Source organism: Lactuca serriola, chromosome 1 (assembly GCF_051521515.1).
Source record: "Lactuca serriola cultivar US96UC23 chromosome 1, Lser_US96UC23_V15, whole genome shotgun sequence".
In the NCBI taxonomy this organism is placed as follows: domain Eukaryota; kingdom Viridiplantae; phylum Streptophyta; class Magnoliopsida; order Asterales; family Asteraceae; genus Lactuca; species Lactuca serriola.
In genome coordinates this window covers 208729263-208743668 of record NC_136408.1, presented here as the reverse complement: position 1 = coordinate 208743668, position 14406 = coordinate 208729263, and the positions used below count along the sequence as shown (strand labels likewise).

General features: G+C 38.7%; 1 pseudogene; it reads left to right on the top strand.

The window, feature by feature from the left end:
• The first annotated feature begins 1001 nt into the window (after positions 1 to 1001).
• On the top strand, positions 1002 to 3709 carry LOC145065702 (ACT domain-containing protein ACR10-like; annotated as a pseudogene).
• Positions 3710 to 14406: the final 10697 nt, after the last annotated feature.

Below are 14406 nucleotides of genomic sequence, written 5' to 3'. Positions count from 1 at the left end.
TCCTAAACTCATCTAGGTACATGTCTAAATTAGTCTCTTGGCTTAAGGAAGGTTTTTAGGGTGTTTTGGCACCTAAAAATGGAGTTCACGGCCCAAGAACTTCCTTGGCCGTGAACTCACTTCTAGCCTTGACTCTTAATTGTTTTGTGGTCTAAAACATGTAATGGAGGCTTCTAGTTTGAGTTCCAAGTCTTTCAGGGACATTGGACACTCTTTTTGACCTTAAAAAGGAGTTTACTCTCCAAGTGTTGTTGGGCGGTAAACTCCCGAATCTTGGGGTTTTAATCCGATTTTGATGTTATAAAACACAATCTAGGCTATATAATACAACTAGATAGAAGTACTCATGATTTGGGATAAAAACCCGAAGATCCGTGAGAGAGAATTCGGCTTTTCTCTAGTTGGAAATGTAACTAATGAATGAATATGGTTCAGATTTCTATATATAGTCCTAAGATTTTTGGCAGAAAAATATTTTATTCCCGGAATGAACTCTAATATCATAGAGTATTGGAATAACAGTGTTGCACAAAACCTTAGTGCGTCCAGTCTCCTGATATCTCCTTAAGTGTAAATCCTGAAAAACTGTCAAACTTATACCCAAAGTCTGGAATTTCACTATAACTGTTCTAACTTCTATTGGCTTGATATGGTTTGTTCAGAATGGAAATTTCGGGTTGTCACACCCACTACCACCTCGGGTAGTGGTGGTCAACGGCGGCTCACGGCGGCGGCCACCACCTCACGTTGGTGGTTAGAGTTCTAGTCCAATCGAGTCCAAGCATCCTAAAAGAAATCCAAACACATGCAAAGCACACCACCACCCAACACGACGGTTGGTGGCGGTAGGAGGCGGCAGCGACCACCTCAAGGTGGTGGTTAAGAGTTTTCTTTTCATTATTCTTGCCACCGGTTACTATTTAGAATGCTTTAACCAAAATAAACACACAGACAACTAGATAAACACACACACAAAAACCCTAGTAGTGGTTGGCGGTGGCATGTGGTGGCAGCCACCACCTCATGGTGGTGGTGGTGACTTCCTTGGTTTTCTAGCCAGACAAAACATACACACACACTCACACTCCAAATTAAAGACTGCACTCCAGCCACCCACTTGGTTGCGCACGACGGCGACAACAACACAAAACGGCAGTAGCAGCGGCGGTTGCGATGATATTCACCACCTCGCGGTGGTGGCAGCGTTTCCTCTTGATCCTCTGCCCAACAACCCATCAACCCACAAGAAATCACGCTAGGAATACGTCCAAACACAGCCGCCCGCGTGGTGGCGCATGACAATCGGAGTACAACCCCCCCATGGACGGCAGCGGTAGACATTCGTTGATCAACCAAGATGGTGGCTGTTGAGTTCGGCGGTGATAGTGATGGAACTATCTGGCAGTGGTGGAGGAGAAGGAGGGTGGTATTGGACGTTCGAAGCTTTGCCGACGGTCTTCAATAGCTCCTTCGCGATGGCCCTCGCTGTTGCCGACAGCAGAAGCTCGGTGGTGGCTATGACTTAGACAGCAGGAGGGGTAGCGGTGCCTGCCGGAGATAGGGGATGTGAGGATGGCGGCTTGAAGAAGGTAGATATAAGGGTGGTGCGGCTGATACCTTCCCTTAGGGTTAGGGTTTGTACCGGGGGTGACAGGTTATATACCCCGATCCCCTTAAACTTAATTCCATAATGACAAGTGGAATCCCTCCCTTCCCTTTTCTTTCAATCATAACCCAAAATTTACCATTTAAACCCTGCCTCCTCGAAAACTTTACAAATTAAGTCCAACTTTTTACCAAGTAGCCCCTCTCTCTATAATTATTTCAAATGCAATCCAGAATTTACTCTTTAGCCCCTGATTCCATAAATCTTTTCACAATAAGTCCCATACTTACCAAACACACCCTGTCTTCTAAAATCTTTACAAATAAATATTGGAACTTACCATTCTAGCCCCAAACTTCTAAATTATGCCAGTTAACTCCTTGAAACCAACACCTTCCTATATAATTACTGATTTTAGGGCTACTATTTATTCGTTAATTTGTTTATTTATTTATTAAATAAACGGGGTGTTACAACTTATCTATTGTAACGCTCTCGAAGAATCATTTGCCAGGTAAATTCTATTAAAACTTCTCTTTTATTAAACTTTGAATGGCTTCTTGATATTTTCTAGAATTTTTAGGGCTTATACAGGCTTCTCATGGAAATTTACATATAAAAAAAGAAAGGAGGATAAACATGATCATCTAAAAGTTGTTCTTAAAGATGATATTATAAGCTTTGAGATAAAAATGGTGGGACCTGATTTCATAGTAAGCTCTAATGGCCCACCATCTTTTAGTCATCCCGAAACCACAAAAAGGAATGTTTAATCTAGAAATATTAGATGAAAATAAACATGAAAGTGTTTCTGTTTAAGTTTTAGTTTCAATTTTAGTCCCGATTGACAACTCCTTAAGTCATGTTCATACCCTTGTCCAAATTGTTTGCCATGATCCCAAAGGAGTCATCTATGATATAATGAGAACTTTGAAAGATTACAACATCCGGTTATTTACCCTTTAAGGTTTTAATCTTTAATAAACAAAAACAAGTTTCATTAAACTCTATATGTTTTTTCTTATAAGTTATCATATGGGAGGTTTATGAAGAAAGATAGAAAATTTTTAGAACTTTTGTTTATAGTACAAGCAGATGGAAAGAAGATTGTAGACCCGAGTAAAGAAAATGCATTGTGTTCTACAAATTTGTATGGAATCAGTTGATCTAGTCAACCGTAGGCCCGACATAGAGTTGGTTGTTGCAAATCCGGTGGAGTTATATGGGAAGGGGCGGTGGTTGGTATTTTACAATATACCCGTTGCACTCAAGATGCTGAATATAGACATCTTTTTGGTAATTTCTACTCATTTTTTACAAACTCATATTGGCATCAAGCGTTTCACTTTTGTCTTATAAGTTTATGAATGCATTCTTGTAGGCTGAAATTAGTAGGCATTTGATTGGAGGAAGAGAATGGGAAGTTTATAGAGTTTTATCGAATGAAGGCGGTAAATTATTGATGGGTTGCTTTTTTTTTTTCCAAATTTAATAATCTTTATAAAATTATAATCACTTTATATGAATTGAAAAATAGGAGCATAATATTTCTCCTTAATTTGCATATGACATATCATCTGATTCCTTCAGGATTAGTAGAAAAAGCAAGACATCTTCTTTTTAAATATCCTAAGTTATGCAAGAAGCTGTTTCTTTTTTACATAACAAGGACAACATTCAAACTAGATAGAACTCAAACTAGACATATACCTTCCAATTTACAGGTTCTGTATGATGAATCTGATATGGAGTGAGATCCAATGAACTTTCATGAGATTTTTCTCTATAGTTAAGCTTAGGAGGGAATTACAATATCTATAGTAACAACAATTGTAATGTTAACATTTTTTATCCTTTTCATGAACTAAAATCAAAATTGCAATTGATAGATTCTTGAACCACCAAGTGAGTAACAAGTTTCTCTACTTCTGGAAATTTTCAGGTGAGGTATTACATATTTTATATTTTATATAATCTCTTAGCTTTACTCAAATTTATAACTTATGTTTGTAGTTGATGTCTTACTGGAGAAAAAGAATTTTATCATGCGATAGTCAGCAACATTTAGGATTTGGCAAAAGCTTTTTAAAGATGAAAAGATAAAATTTTGGTACTACGTACAACAATATAAAATATCTTAAAATTTTATCCTTGATGACACTTTTTTCCTTATAGTTCAAATGTGATGAGTTACTAAGGTTTGGACAAGGTGTCATCATTGGGTTAAAATTCACATACAGAGCTTCAAGGGTAATAAGTCAAAATGTTTGATTTCTCAGATGCAAATTTGTATAGTTGCATATAGTGATTTGATGATGTTGTTGGCACGAAGCAAAAAAGGACATCGGTTAGTGGGAGGCAAAAGTAGTTGCCTAACCTTGAATTTGATTCATTTTATTTCCACCTCTTATTCACTTTATCATTATTTTACCCTATTTAATTGACGATAGTAGGCAATAAACAATCTACAAGACACTTATATGTTTATTTATATGTGAAGGTTATGTGTTATAAGGCGTTGAAAGAAGTAACAAAATATAGGAGGCAAAAGTTTTTCCCTAATTCAAGTTTCCATGTCAATAGTTCTTTTAAGGGGATTTTATTAGGAGGAATAGTTTGGAATACATTGTATTTGTTTTAGGTAAATAGGTCTTAACATATGTCTTTATTGGAGGTGGTGTTTTGTTAGGGGAACTGACAGATATGAAGAAAAAGTTAATGTGTTACTTTTATTTAGCATTAGAATGATTATTTTTATTTAACATACTATATATTGTGAAACGAATTGTCTTTTCTTGTGTATTATGATATGTTATTTTTTATTATGAGACATTAATTTTTATTTAATTTGAAATTTAGTAAATCTATAAAAAAAAATTTGTTTAAAAAACATATGAAATTATGACATAAAAAAATGTGTGTTGTCTTCCTTTATGACATGGCTTTCCTTGACACATGATGCGTATCGAAAATGTGCGTCGTAAGTTTACGATACGCAAAAGAGTGTCGTCTTCTTGTAGTATAGGGCCTTCCTAGACACACATTTACATGTCATTTGTGGTTTTTACGACACACAATCATTAAGAAGTATTTTTGTAGTAGTGACGAAACCATAGATATAAAGAAAGTCGAGAACGGAAAACATATGAAGAAGTTATGAATTTTGTAAGGTCTTTCAAAGTGCAATCTTTATAAATATAAAGTGAAGATAGATTGTGAGTTAACTATGGAGATCTAATGGAAAGTTGTAGTACATAGACTTACAAAATTGTGGATATAAAGAACTTCGAAAAGGAAGCTTGTATGCAAGAGATAGGATTTATAGAAGAAACAGTAACTTACCCAACGATTTAATGAGCTCTCAAACCCACACCTGCCCTGATGATGTGGCAGCACCAAAGGCTGCCATGTGGGAACATCATAACCCATTCCTCTTACCAACGGGCGATGACATGGCTCAACCAGAATGGACATATTGGCAGGGCATGACACACTTTTCAAAGACCATATATATGGTTCATTTCTCACTTCTTTTTTCAAAACTTTCTATCTCAACTTTTCCCGCACCCTTGGGTTCTAATTTTCTGAGTTTGCAAGTATTCCTAGCGAAGTTTTGCAGAATGGGAAAGCCCGATTAAGAGAAGTATTCAACGTCAAAGTTCTGCTCGCACAGTTTCTGAATTTTCACTAGAAAAATTATTAGTTGAGTTTCACTTACTATATTTGCTAAGTGTAACTTATATTAACGTTCATTGTCGTTGTTATGAACCTATGAATAAGATTTATCAGCAATTCAGTTGTTATACTGCTTGATCTACTTACGAGAGTGATCTCTTGGTAAGATCTTAGTGAGGTGTTTTTCACACCCCAAAACCGGAACGGCGGAGACATTCTGGGGCGGAGGACGTCATGTACAGTATCATAACAATGTATAATAGTAAAACAAGCAACAACATCCATTGCATTAATATAATAGTTACATCCATGTGTGTTCCTTTGTACAGTTTAAATGACACCAAAAATGTACAGTAAAAAATAAAGACGAGCCTTGGAATCTACTCCGTCCTTCAAAGTTACCTGGGTGTACCTGTCTTACTGGTGACCTGAGAATACAAGTTATTTTGAAAGAGTTTATCAGCTTTAAAGCTGGTGAGTTCGTAAGTATTTTAGTGTCATTGTTTGCATGAAAATGTTTGTAAGTGTCTGAGTGTGTAAGTTTGTAAAAAATGTTTGTAGTAATTGTTTGTAACTCTCAGAAAATCCTATATTTTCTATTAAAAGTAAAAAATGTTCTTTCATTACTGTTTATGTGAGAAGATCACAAAGTAGAGGTAATGGGAAAACAGCGAAGTACTGTAGTATCATGATATAGTAACTATTGTTGTACTTATTACCTTAAACCAATTGCTAATTAGGGTATAATGTGATATAATTCTAACCGTACTAAATGGCTAAGGGAAATCACGACGCTGTAATACGTCGAACAGTAATGACATTTGTCACCCAAAGATCTGCAGATCCCACTATAGCTAGCAGTAAGGTGTAGGATTGTCAATCCAATATAGATCTATACACAAATTCACGTTCTCCCTCCCGGAGATTCTAGATACATATCGAGCCATGGCAGGTGATGCCATGCCACGAAACAGTGGTTCACATTTATGTTATAGTATGTATGTATTGTATGTATTTGTGTAGTGCATGTCGTCCCTGATTCTCATCATAATATGTTCTTTAGTATACTATTTAGTGTGTATGAATAGTATACAATAGTGTATGTTCTCTCTTTCTAGTGTGTACTATGTTCCATTGTATAGTGTAGTGTATGTATTGTATACAGTATGTACCGACACCTGTATGAATTGACTCTTTGTAGGTTTCATAGCATTAGAAATAGTAAGTAGTATACTTCTAAACTATACCTATTATAGTTTACTAGTAATGTTGTATTAATGACTTTGTATACACATCATTGCTACCCAAAGTGTTGGAACTGAAGTAAAAGCTTTATATCTATACATATATACATGATATATAACTAAGGATCAAACGAAAGTCAGACAAACAACAGGGTACTCTAAGTCTACAACCAAACAAGGAACATGAAATAAAGTGAGTTATCAGACCTAAATCCTTCAAACCATACTTATATAACTATATATGCATTAGACATGGTTTAGCAATATATAAGTTTAAAGAATTGAAAGTAAATATTTGGTAACTAAAACTAAGTTTTATAAATCGTTTAAAATGTAAAAGTGTTTGATAATCAATTTGAAGTAGTGTTGTTGACAAAGCAGTTAAAAGTATAGTAAATCCATTTTCTTGCAAGTTATAAATCACATGTGATTAATATTATAACTACTTTGATTCAACTTGTATTCCCCCAATAAAAGCATTTAAAAACATTTAAAAGGTTGATTAAGGTGTATGAACTCACCAGTAGTGAGTGGTTTGGATGGAAGTGTTGGAAAAGGTGCTAGGTGTCAAGTGAAGACTTGAACACACACAATGATCCTATTTAACATATCAAGACACACACACACACACACACACACATATATATATATATATATATATATGTATCTAATTAGTGATTATACCCCAAAATTAAGCAAGTATCAACACCCTAAAACATGGAAACACCTTGGTCTAAGTGTTAGAGGGTCATAGGGTTGCATCAAAGGAGTGTAAGGCCTTGCTTTAGAGTTTACGGACCAAGGACCATACCCCATTGAGTTTACGGCCTAGGGTTTACGGAACTAGTGTGTTTACGGCCCAAGGAGATTTCCTTGTCCGTAAACCCATGTGTTCATGAGCATTCATGGTGTTTTTCAATGGTTTTACAAGTAAATCTAAGCATATAACTAGATAGGAGGAGTGTACTTAGTTATAGGAAGCTTGTAAGAGTGTTTAAGGTCCAAGAACACTAGTGTGTGTTCTTGGTGTTCTTGGTGCTTTGAAGAACACTTGAAGATCTATGAAAAAGAGAAGATTTCACGGATGAAATCATGTATAACTACTAGATGAAATGTTACAACAATAAATCAAGAGAAGAAACACTTACATTTTTGGAAGATTTGGAAGAAGATCTTATGATAGTTGAGAGAGAATGTGGGTGTTCTTGAGCTTGTAAGTAAAAAGTGAGGGAAATGGGGAGTATACTCATGCCTTAAGCATGAGTTCACGGCCAAGAGGAGTTTACGGCCGAAACTCCAAAAGTCTGGCTGTAAACACCTTGTTATGGTGTTAAATGTTTACTTGTTAGTCCATAATCCTAGAAAACACTTCCTTTGATTCGTTCTCTTGAAGAATTATTATTAAGAACACCCAAACGGACTTTAAACCGGCTAAAAATTGGTAGAAATGAGTTTGACTTTTATTTAAAGTGCTTGACTGTAGGGTTTGTACAAATGAAAATTTCGGGTTGCACATCATACCCCTGTTAGATAGAATTTTGTCCCGAAATTAGAGTTTAAGCAATAAAGTAGTTATAAATAATTAAGCGAAAAGATTAGGATATTTCAATTTCGTTTGATCCTCGCGCTCCCAAGTGAATTCCGTTCCTCGCTTGGCGTTCTAGCGAACCTTCACTATCGGGATGCGGCTTTGCTTCGTTTGCTTGACCTCACGGTCCATGATCTCTACAGGTTCTTCCATGAAGTTGAGGCTCTCGTTGATCTCGATCTCGTCGAGTGGGATAACAAGAGTCTCTTCAGATAGGCACTTTTTCAAGTTTGAGACGTGGAAAGTAGAATGTACGTTACTGAGTTCACGAGGTAGGTTGAGTTTGTAAGCTACAGGGCCGATTCTACCAAGAATCTCAAAAGGCCCTATGTATCTTGGATTTAGCTTTCCACTCTTTCCGAAGCGTATCAAGCCCTTCCAGGGCGAGACTTTCAAAAGAACGCGGTCTCCCACCTGGAATTCCAAAGGTTTCCTTCGTTTGTTTGTGTAGCTTTTCTGTCGATCTCGGTCTCTTGAGGCTTTCAATCGTTCATGAATCTGAACGATCTTCTCTGTCGTTTCCCGAATGATCTCCGGACCTGTGAGTGTGCTGTTAGGAACTTGTCCTTTAGCTAACTGCGTGTCACCCACCTTAGCCCAACACAGAGGGGATCTACACTTCCGGCAATAGAGGGCTTCAAATGGAGAAACCTTTATGCTCGTGTGATAACTATTGTTATAGGAGAACTCGACAAAGGGCAAATGGGTATCCCATGCTTTCCCATAGTCGATCACACAGGCTCGCAACATATCCTCTAGTGTTTGGATAGTTCTCTCACTTTGTCTGTCGGTCCGTGGGTGGTAGGCTGTACTCATGTCCAACCTCGTCCCTAGGGAACTTTGTAGCAACTGCCAGAACCTCGAAGTGAATCTACAATCTCTATCGGAGATAATGGATACATGGACACCATGCAGTCGTACGATTTCCCGAATGTAAGTTCTTGTAAGCTTCTTCATCTTGTCAGTCTCCTTGATTGGTAAGAAATGTGCGGATTTGGTCAATCTATCGACGATGACCCAAATGGTATCAAGTCCACCCGTTCTCTTGGGCAACTTGGTTATGAAGTCCATAGTAATCCGCTCCCATTTCCACTCCGGTGTCTCTGGTTGTTGAAGTAAACCTAATGCTTTCTGGTATTCGACCTTAACCTTTGCGCAAGTAAGGCATTTACTCATGAAGGTAGCAATCTCTGCTTTCATGTTAGGCCACCAGTATAGCTTTTTAAGATCCAAATACATGTTATCTAAAACCGGGTGGACGGAATATCTAGTGTTGTGCACCTCGGTCATGACCAAGTTTCTAAAGCCACCATGTTTCGGTGTCCAGATTCGGTCCATGAGGTATAAGGCTCCGCCACCCTTGACTTCCAAATTCTTCTCCATCCCTCGCAGGGATTCACCTACCACATTTTCCGGTTTCAAGGCCTCGAGTTGAGCCTCCTTAATTTTTGTGGACATATGCGAATGGACAATCATAGTCAGTGATTTCACTCTTCGACCATAATATTCTTTCGACGTAGGGTGTCTGCTACTACATTGGTTTACCCAGATGATAACGAATTTCGCATTCATAGTCATTGAGTAGCTCGACCCACCTTCGTTGCCTCATATTGAGTTCCTTCTGTTTTAATATGTGTTGCAGGCTTTTATGGTCTGTAAAGATCGTGCTTTTTGTACCATACAGGTAGTCCTCCAGATCTTTAGAGCAAACACAACTGCTCCTAGCTCAAGATCGTGTGTGGTGTAGTTTACATCATCTGTCTTCAGCTGCCTTGAGGCATAGGCGATGACCTTATCTCGTTGCATCAAAACACACCCGAGCCCTTGATTTGACTCATCACAGTAGACTACAAAGTCTTCTATTCCTTCTGGGAGGGATAGTATCGATGCAGTGCATAAGGCTCGTTTTAGCATTTGGAATGCCTTCTCTTCTTTCTCTTCCCAGTCAAAGGCCACGCCTTTTTGGGTCAATGCTATAAGGGGTTTCGCTATTTGGGAGAAGTTTTGTATGAATCTGCGGTAGTAGCCAGCGAGGCTGAAAGACCCTAACTTTCGTATTTATGAAAGACCCAAACTTTCATACTCGACAATATAGTTACTCCAAAACATGCTACTTGCATATTCATAAAAACAATATTTTACATTGATAAAGAGATTACAAACTATTGAATACAAACCGACTATTTTAAAGTGTTATATATTACATAACTTCCCAAGTTTCTATAGTTTTCTACATATGGGAGTGCAAAATACAATAGTTTCAAACTATTCATAAGCTTCTATCGATGCAATAGTTTCAAACTATTCAAAAATCTTCTACCAGTATATAACTATACTGGATGTTTATCTCCTGTAATTTGTTAAACATCGAGAGGGTAAGCGGTGACGCTTAGTGAGTTCAATAATAGATACAATATAACGTTATGCCATATATATACTTTAATAGGGCAGAAGCAAAGAGGAACAAGGAACAACAAGGGCATATGTGAATCATGTGACAAACATTCCATATCAATCATTGATTTGATTTAAAGATATAAAATCAATGAGACATAACAATTTCCATGCTTGATATACATCAATAAAGCTTTGGCCCAAATGGCACAGAAGATATACAACTTCGGATTAACATTTCGGTAGATTTCAGGCTTATAGCCCTGTCTAACCTTCTGCCACTACCATAGAATATAATTCATTCTCCTACGGAGACATGTTCCACATGGCCAGAGGCTACATACCAGTACCAACGTGAATCTAAGTCCTTTCACTGATCACATGGTCAATGGTATTTCTTTGATATTAAAAATAGCAAATAAAAATAACCCGGGAAAATAACCCGGAATAATAACACTGAAAAGCGCGTAGCACATATAACACATAACACATAACATATAATTATTTCTATATATTAAACTCACCGTGAAATAACCGGGGGCTAAAATATTAATTTGGGCAGTACTTCGGCTCTAAATATGACTTTCGTCGTTGAAAACCGGGCTCTGCGAAGGTAGAGCTTCGAAACCGAAAAGATAAATTTTTCGGGCTTCTCGGGAGTCTCGGGGCGTGTTTCGGGCTTTGGAATCAGTACCGGGGTTCGGGGGAAGTCGTAATAGTAAAAATATAAGTTTAGGGGTGAAAAGGTGTGAAATTTCTAAAGTTAGCCGAGAGGGTTCGCACCCCTTATATAGGGCCGAGCTTCGGATCCGAAGCGAAGGGAATAAGGCATGCGTCTGCGAGGTTCGGACCAGGTGGCAGCTTCGCGAGGCTTCGGGTGCGAGGAGTCATCAGCTTTAGGTGCGTCATCGGCTGGGTCTTCGGCTCGGATCAGCAGGCTCGCTGACGACAGCCTCAGATTGGACCTAACTTCGGTCCAATGGGCGGAGGGCACGAGGGTGATCCGGGGGTGTCTCCTGCGAAGGTGTCCCTCGCTTAGTGGACTTCGGACTTGGTCCAATCAAAAGGTGACACAGCAACCTCGGTCCTATCAGAAGGTGACACGTGGAGGCTGCATGCGAGGGCTGACGTGGCATTACTATTCATGCGAATTTTCTCGAAAAATGTGCCAAATCTTGTAAAATCCATAACTTTCACATACGAGTTCCATTTTTGACGTTCTTTATATGCACGCGAAGCTAAAATTATGCTCTACAACTTTTGTTTAGACTTCGTCGGCTAATTTTGAATTTAATTTTAATATTATTATTTTTAACAGACCGGGACAGAAAAATCCGTTAAAAATTCATAACTTCTTCATCCGACGTCCGTTTTCGTTAGACTTTTAACCGTTGCACTACTAATGACGAGACCTTCAATTCTCGTTTAGGTTGTGTCGGCTAAAAATCACTCGATCTAAAATTCGAGTTTTTAGCTGTCTACTGCTAAGCTGAAACTTTGAAAAATCATAACTTCCTCATACGAAGTCAGATTCAAACGTTGTTTATATGAAAGTTGATTATTTTCACGAGTTCTACAACTTTCATTTACATCACTAAGGCTAAAAATTAGTGTATCGAAAACTAAATTTTTACGCGACAAAGTATTTTCCGGATTTATCACGAATCTTCGTTTGGTCATACCTTCTTCGTTATAACTCGGATTTCGATGAGGTTTTCACCTAAATGTATCTAACGAGATTATCTACAACTTTCAATAATAAAATTTTACTTATTCCAAATTTTATATTTTCACTATTTGACTTTTAATTGGAATCTCATAAGACTTCCAATATTTTATGAGTGATTCTAAACATAGTTTTACTTCATTTCTAGTAAAAACTATCTGTTAGAACTCAACATTCAAATTCATATAATATTTCATAATATTATTTACTTAAAACACGATTTCAAAACGTGTATGTTACAGAGGCCTAGAAATTGACAAATTTCGGTAGGCGTCTTCGGTGTTGACCAACTCTCAATGGCCTTAATTTTTGAAGGGTCCATGTGGATTCCTTCTTCACTAACCACGTGTCCTAAGAATTTGACCCTTCGGATCCAAAATTCGCATTTAGAGAACTTCGCGTAGAGCTTCTCTATTTGCAGGGTTCCTAGGACTTGCCGCAGATGATCACCATGTTCCTTCATACTTCGAGAGTAGATAAGTATGTCATCAATGAATAAGATGACGAACGGATCCAAGTAAGGATGACATACCCGATTCATTAAGTCCATAAACACTGAGGGCGCATTTGTGAATCCGAATGGCATCACTACGAACTCGTAGTGTCCGTAACGAGTTCGGAAGGCTATCTTAGGAACATCCTCCTCTAACACTCGCAACTGATGATACCCGGACCTCAGGTCAATCTTTGAAAAGTAAGATGCCCCTTCCAGTTGGTCAAAAAAATCGTCTATGCGAGACAAAGGGTAATGATTTTTAACCGTTAGCTTGTTGAGCTCCCTGTAGTCGATGCACATACGAAACGATCCGTCTTTCTTCTTGATGAACAAGACCGGTGCTCCCCAGGGTGAGTAGCTTGGTCTAAATAAGTCCTTGCTGAGCAGTTCGTTAAGTTGGCCGGATAGTTCCTGCATCTCAGCTGCTACTAGACAATAGGGAAATTTGGCTACTGGGCTAGCTCCTGGGACTAAGTCGATTCTAAACTTGACTTGTCACTGCGGAGGTAATCCTGGTAGTTCTTCTTGAAAAATTTCGGGAAAGTCGCACTCTACGGGGATGTTTTTCAGGTCTTTGGTTTCTTGGCTCGTATCAACGACGTGTGCAAGGAATGTACGATATTCCTTACGTAGGTACTTTTGAGCTTGAATACTTGAGATTATGCTAAGGCTAGTGCTTGGTTTGTCGCCGTAGATAATAAGAGTTTCTTTAGACAGAAGATTAAGGCGAACAACCTTTTCGTAACACATGATGTTGGCACGGTGTAGACTCAACCAATCCATGTCGATAATGACGTCGGAACTTTTAATTGAGACCGACATGAGGTCGATTGGAAATGAATAGCTATCTAGAGTTAGAGTACATCCTATGTACATACTACTAGTGCTCTCAGTCTTCCCTATAGCCAGTACTACAGTGAATGGTTCTTTAAGTGTGTGTGGTTGTTGTTTAAGTAAGCGTGCAAATTTCAGGTTCACAAAACTTCTCTCCGCCCCACTATCAAATAGTATGCATGCATAAGAGTTTTCAAGGATAAACGTACCAGTCACCACCATAGGGTCAGCAACTGCTTCCTTGTGGCCAATAGCCAAAACTCTTCCCGCTCCACCAACATTTCCTACTTTGGGGCAGTCCCTTTTGTAGCGGCCCACTTCGCCACATCCATAACAAGACCGGGTCACACCAGATCCTAGAACCTGGTTGATTGGCTTTGCCGGGGCTCTACAGAAGCGGACAGTGTGTCCCTTTTTGTTGCAGTTGGAACACTGCAATTCCCGACAGGGTCCATTGTGGTGGAAGCTGCATTTGTTGCACTTTGGGAAGTTCCCGTCGTACTGCTTTATCGGAGCAACAGCGACCGGTGCTATCGCGACATGAACGGCCACAACCTGCTGCTTTTTGGCAGCTTTTTGTTTCTTCTTGTCATCCCAGAACTTCCGCTTGTTGTCTGCGGGTTTGGAAGGTTCGGAGATGGCTAGTGTTGTTGTTGCAGACAGGGTACGGACCCCATGGTCAATGAGACGTACCAATCGCTTGGCACTATAGAAGGCAGTGGGGTTTGAAGCTAAAACATTCCCCTGAATTGGAGGCAATAGCCCCCAGATTTACCTCTCTATATTCCTTCCCTTCGTGGGAACCATGTTGGGACAGAGGGCCACCAGCTCGCTGAATCTGGC